This window comes from Oryx dammah, unplaced genomic scaffold, assembly GCF_014754425.2.
Source record: "Oryx dammah isolate SB20612 unplaced genomic scaffold, SCBI_Odam_1.1 HiC_scaffold_19, whole genome shotgun sequence".
Classification (NCBI taxonomy): domain Eukaryota; kingdom Metazoa; phylum Chordata; class Mammalia; order Artiodactyla; family Bovidae; genus Oryx; species Oryx dammah.
In genome coordinates, this window is record NW_024070203.1 from 35,783,333 (window position 1) to 35,790,271 (window position 6,939).

General features: G+C 41.3%; 1 pseudogene; it reads right to left on the minus strand.

Moving 5' to 3' along the window:
* Window positions 1-5,051: 5,051 nt before the first annotated feature.
* On the minus strand, window positions 5,052-5,793 carry LOC120878803 (annotated as a pseudogene).
* Between the last annotated feature and the right edge of the window lie 1,146 nt (window positions 5,794-6,939).

A 6,939-nucleotide genomic window follows, 5' to 3' on the forward strand; every position in this document is an offset into this window, starting at 1 on the left:
GAGTCCCTTGGACTGCAAGGAGATCCAACCAGTCCATCCTAAAGGAGATCAGTCCTGGGTGTTCATTGGAGGGACTGATGCTGATGGTGAAACTCCAATACTTTGGCCACCTCATGCGAAGAGTTGACTCACTGGAAAAGACCCTGATGCTTGGAGGGATTGGGGGCAGAAGGAGAGGGGATGACAGATGATGAGATGACTGGACGGCATCACCGACTTAATGGACATGAGTCTGAGTGAACTCCGGGAGCTGGTGATGGACAGGGAGGCCTGGTATGCTGTGATTCATGGGGTTGCAAAGAGTTGGACATGACTGAGCAACTGAACTGAACTGAACTGATGTATGTATACATAATCAAATGCATAGCATTATTTTGAACAAACAGGTCAACCTACAATAGGGAAAATAAAACTTTTTATTTATCTCATTTATTTATTATTTATTTAACTCATTTATTTATCTCATATTAACTTATTCCTTCTTTCTCTTCCTTTCTTTATGTGGATCTGAATTTCTGACCTACATTATTTTCTTTCTCTCTAAAGAACCTTTTAAAACATTTCTTGCAAGGCAGTTCTCTTGGTTACGGATTTCTTCAATGTTTGTTTACCTGAAAAATCTTATTCCTTCTTCACTTCTGAAGTATAATTTCAAAAGTACAGAATTTTAGGTTGGTGGGGATTTTTTTCTCTACACTTATTTCAGTCACTCTTTTCTGGCTTGATGGTTTCTAAGGAGAAGCTGTTGATATGATAATTTTTATCTTTGGTCCTCTATATGCAATGTGATTTTTTTCCTCAGGCTTCTTTCAAGATTTGGTACTTTATCTTTGATTCTCTGCAGTTTGAATATGATAGCTTCCACTGTAGTTATATTTGCATTTATCCTTTTTTTTCTATTTTCTTATCTTGTTCTGTAGTTTGGTGTCTGAGGTTAATTTTGGAAAATTCTCAGTCATTATTGCTTCAAATATTACTTTTATTTCTTTCTCTTTTTTTCTTAAGGTATTCTCATTGTGCATATGTACACTTTTATAGTTTTCCTACAGATCTTTTACCTACTTTGCTGAGATGTTGTAAGGATTCAATGAAACAATATATTCAAAATGCTTAGCACAAAGCCTAGAACATAGTGCATGCATGCTGAGTCGCTTCAGTTGTGTCTGACTTTGTGTGACCCTGTGGACTATGACCTGCCAGGCTCCTCTGTCCATGGGATTCTCCAGGCAAGAATATTGGAGTGGGTAGCCATTCCCTCTTCCAGGGGATCTTTCTGATCCAGGGATCAAACTCGTGTCTCCTGCACAGCAGGCTTATTCTTTACCACTGAGCCACCAGTACCTAGCACTAAAACTGGAGGAACTCTGCATGCTGTCTCGAATAGAAAAGCAAAACATGAGTAGTGGTCACAGCAGTTCTTGAATTTATAACACTTTATTATAATTTTAAAAGGTGAAGTCATATTTAATTCTGTCTGGATAAGAAAGCAATGTTTTAGCAGTGGGTATAACTATTAAAGTGTTTAATGTAGGGACAAAGCAATTTAATTTCCATAAACTATCAAAGTTGATTCCTGAGTTATTAGTCTCTATGTCACCAAGAAAATGAACATGCATTTTACCAACAGTTTAAAGTTTGGTACATTATGGTCCTCAGGTTCTTTTTCTCTTTGAAACTTACTTGCAATTATTTTTCTCCCTTAAACCATGAAAGTTCCTTCCAACAACTCATGGGAGTTTTCCAGAATTTTCAAGAGCAAGTAGTATCCATTTACCTTGTTTTTTCCCCACTCTTAGGTATATACACCAATGAATCAAAACCAGAAACTCAAATAAGTTAATTGTACACCCATGTTATTAGCAGCATTAGTCATAATAGTCAAAAGGTATTCATTCACAGATGAATAGACACACGTGGTCCAACCATACAATGGTATATTATGCAGCCAGAAAAAGGAATGAAGCACTGACATGTGTACAGTACAGGTGAGCTTTGAAAACATCATGCTAAGTGAAATAAACCAGACTCAAAAAAAGAAACAGATACTGTGTGATTCCACTTACATAAGGTACCTAGGATGGGAAAAAAATCATGGAGACAGAAAATAGCTTAGGGAATGGGGGAGATAAAAGCAAGGAGTTTTGCTTAAAGTTGACAGTTCTTTGGGTGATGAAAAAGTTTGGAAGACAGACAGTGGTTATGGCTGCACAACAATGTGAGAGCAGAATTAATGCCACTGAAATGGACACTTAAAAATGATTGTAATGGCAAAGTTTACATTATACATACTTTACCAAACACAATAAACTATCATGAAATCTTTCCATGTGACAAAACAGATAAATTTTAAACACTATATTGATGTCAAATATGCTCCGTTAAAAAGAAAAAACCCAATTCCAAGTAAAGCATGTTTTGAGTAAGTATAAACATGTTCTCTGATTGATTATATTCTTTGCAGCCAAAGATGGAGAATCCCTATGCAGTGAGCAAAAACAAGATGGGGAGCTGACTGTGGCTCAGATCATGAACTCCTTATTGCCAAATTCAGACTTAAATTGAAGACAGTAGGGAAAACCACTAGACCATTCAGGTATGACCTAAATCAAATCCCTTATGATTATACAGTGGAAGTGAGAAATAGATTTAAGGGACTAGATCTGATAGAGTGCCTGATGAACTATGGATAGAGGTTCATGACATTGTTCAGGAGATAGGGATCAAGACCATCCCCAAGAAAAAGACATGCAAAAAAGCAAAATGGCTGTTTGAGGAGGCCTTACGAATAGCAGTGAAAAGAAGAGAAGTGAAAAGCAAAGGAGAAAAGGAAAGATATGCCCATTTGAATGCAGGGTTCCAAAGAATAGCAAGGAGAGACATGAAAGACTTCCTTAGTGATCAGCACAAAGAAATAAAGGAAAATAACAGAATGGGAAAGACTAGAGATCACTTCAAGAAAATTAGAGATACCAAGGGAACATTCATGCAAAGATGGGCTCAATAAAGGACAGAAATGGTATGGACCTAACAGAAGCAGAAGATATTAAGAAGAGGTGGCAAGAATACACAGAAGAACTGTACAAAAAAGATCTTCATGACCAGGATAATCACAATGGTGTGATCACTCACCTAGAGCCAGACATCCTGGAATGTGAAGCCAAGTGGGCCTTAGGAAACATCACTATGAACAAAGCTAGTCAAGGTGATGGAATTCCAGTTGAGCTATTTCAAATCCTAAAAGATGATGCTGTGAAAGTGCTGCACTCAATATGCCACAAATTTGGAAAACTCAGCAGTGGCTACAGGACTGGAAAAGGTCAGTTTTCATTCCAATCCCAAAGAAAGGCAATGCCAAAGAATGCTCAAACTACCACACAATTGCACTCATCTCACATGCTAGTAAAGTAATGCTCAAAATTCTACAAGCCAGGCTTCAGCAATACATGAACCGTGAACTTCCAGATGTTCAAGCTGGATTTAGAAAAGGCAGAGGAACCAGAGATCAAATTGCCAACATTTGCTGGATCATCAAAAAAGCAAGAGAGTTCCAGAAAAACATCTATTTCTGCTTTATTGACTATGCCAAAGCCTTTGACTGTGTGGATCACAATAAACTGTGGAAAATTCTGAAAGAGATGGGAATACCAGACCACTTGACCTGCCTCTTGAGAAACCCGTATGCAAGTCAGGAAGCAACAGTTAGAACTGGACATGAAACAACAGACTGGTTCCAAAAAGGAAAAGGAGTTCGTCAAGGCTGTAAATTGTCATGCTGCTTATTTAACTTCTATGCAGAGTACATCATGAGAAACGCTGGGCTGGAGGAAACACAAGCAATCCTGGAATCAAGATTGCTGGGAGAAATATCAATAACCTCAGATATGCAAATGACACCACCTTTATGGCAGAAAGTGAAGAAGAACTAAAGAGCCTCTTGAAGAAAGTGAAGAGGGGAGTGAAAAAGTTGGCTTAAAGCTCAACATTCAGAAAACTAGCATCATGGCATCCAGTCTCATCACTTCATGGCAAATAGATGGGGAAACAGTGGAAATAATGGCTGACTTTATTTCTGGGGGCTCCAAAATCACTGCAGATGGTGACTGCAGCCATGAAATACTGCAATTGCTGCTGCTAAGTCATGTTAGTCGTGTCCAACTCTGTGTGACCCCGTAGACGGCAGCCCACCAGGCTCCCCCAGCCCTGGGATTCTCCAGGCAAGAACACTGGAGTGGGTTGCCATTTCCTTCTCCAATGCATGAAAGTGAAAAGTGAAAGGGAAGTTGCTCAGTCGTGTCCAACTCCTAGCGACCCCATGGACTGTAGCCCACCAGGCTCCTCCGTCCCTGAGATTCTACAGGCAAGAGTACTGGAGTGGGGTGCCATTGCCTTCTCCATGAAATAAAAAGACACTTACTCCTTGGAAGGAAAGTTATGACCAACCTAGACCACATATTAAAAAGCAGAGACATTGTCAACAAAGGTCTGTCTTGTCAAGGCTGTGGTTTTTCCAATAGTCATGTATGGATGTGAGAATTGGACTATAAAGAAAGCTGAGTGCTGAAAAATTGATGCTTTTGAACTGTGGTGTTGAAGAAGAGTCTTGAGAGTCCCTTGGACTGCAAGGAGATCCAACCAGTCCATTCTAAAGGATATCAGTCCTGGGTGTTCATTGGAAGGACTGATGTTGAAGCTGAAACTCCAATACTTTGGCCATCTGATGCGAAGAGCTGACTCATTTGAAAAGATCCTGATGCTGGGAAAGATTGAGGGCCAGAGGAGAAGGGGACAATAGAGGATGAGATGGTTGGATGGCATCACCGACTCAATCGACATGAGTTTGAATAAACTCCTGGAGGTGGTGATGGACAGGGAGGCCTGGTGTGCGGCAGTCCATGGGGTCACAAAGAGTCGGAGACGACTGAACAACTGAACTGAACTGAGTCTACACAGATCAATTTCCAAAGCAGAAAGAAATCTGACCAGAATTTGACCCCACTGCAGTGGCTCAGGGGAACTGGAAAACCACTGGTTGTGATGGTGGAGTCCTGAAGCTAAACAGGATTAGAGGAATGAACCATGGTACACAACGTGGTTGGGTGTCTGAGGTCATCAGTGGAGCTCCATACTGTGTGCAAGGACCTGTGGAAAACTGATGCTCCTACCTTGTTAATGATTCCTCCGTTTTCAACAACTCCTTCAGCACCAACTATGACAAGATCCACTTTCTCCATGATGTAGCCAACTGCAGCATCAGGGACCACAATGAAGGGGACACTGAGGGGGCAGAGGGCTTTGGCCATCTTCTTACCTGATATGTTAGGCTGTGACTCTGTAATGCACACACTGAAATGCTTCTTAGTGCCAGGGCAGCTTCCAAGACTCTCAGCACCACTCTGGGCTAAGTGTGCATTAATATTCTTGCCCCATCTTTGATCAAAGTATGGCACAGATCTGCAATTTTACTTCTCAACAGTGATATTCTCCTGAGCAAAATCTCTCCCCGCTCATCACGATCTTTTTACATTTGGAGTAATCAGAGTATTCCAGGGAGGTACGGCTGATGAAGCACAGGAAGAGCTCACCGCCCAACAACATGGCCACTGAAGAGTCCATGCCACTGGGTTTCTGTGGCCCTGGTGAGATTCACCCTCAGGCCCTGGATTGGCTCCCCTGTATCTCTTCTCAAGTACTCCAGCAAAGTCTGGATGGTAGCTACTGCTGAGGCTGTGTCAGGATCTTCTTTGATCTGAGACTTAAAGTATTTGATTAACTCCTTGTTGTCCATGGTGCCCTCTGGACTGAAGAGCCCAAGAGGCCCTGAGCCATGCGTGAGGCCTGATTAGGTCCTGCCACCATGTGGACTCCACACCATGTTGACTGACAGTGCAAGGCCTGGCTCTACAGTCCACTTCCCTCCATTAACTTTTAAAATGCATGATTTACTTTTTCCCCTCTGAATGATTTGTGTATGTGGATATTGTATTTTCCACAGAAATGGTATTTAACGTTAGGCACGATTTCATAACTTCCATATTTTACATAGAGTTGTATTTCGTATAGTACACATTCTCATGTATAGTAGTCTTCTGGGACTGACATAACAATTTGCTATAAACTTGGCTTAAAGCAACAAAAATTAATTCTCTCACAATTATGGAGGCCATAGGTCTGGAACAAGATGGAGTAGGGCCATGGTCCTTAGGAGGGCTCCAAGGGGCCTCCTTCCTTTTCTCTTCCAGCTTCTGGGGATGCAGGTGTTCCTTGGCTTGAGGCTGCATGTCTGGTTGGACATACCTTTTGGGGACCAGCACTCAACCCAATGGGGCTTCCCCGGTGATGCTAGTGGTAAAGAACCCACCTACAATGCAGGAGATGCAAGAGATGCAGGTTCCATCCCTGGGCTGGGTAGATCCCCTGGAGAAGGAAATGGCAACCCACTCCAGTATTCTTGCCTGTGAAATCCCATGAACAAAGGAGCCTGGTGGGCTACAGTTCATGTGGTCACAAATAGTTGGACATGATTGAGCATTCATGATGAGTGCTGATCACCAGACAGTCAGATGGCTGTGCCAAGGTATTTTACTTACCAAATCCTTAGTTTCTTCAACTCATGGGAGAAATGCACAGAAACACTGTAACTTAAAACTTCAAAGAGCTTGATGATAACATTCTCTCACTCCAGTCTGGGCTTGGATTTGAAGGGATTTTAATCACCATGTTCCTTGTTCCTAATTTCCATCCTCTATTTTTTAAGTCTCTCAGCACTGGTTTAAGGAACACGATTTTTCTTTTAGAAGCACTCAGTGGAAAACATTGTGTTCTTTTCTAATTTATAAGAAAACACTTGAGGAAAAAGACTTGCCTTAAATGAGTTATGAGACCAGTGTTCAGCCTGAACTTTCTTAGCTAAAATGAGTTCTATTTTCTCCTTTTCAAGCT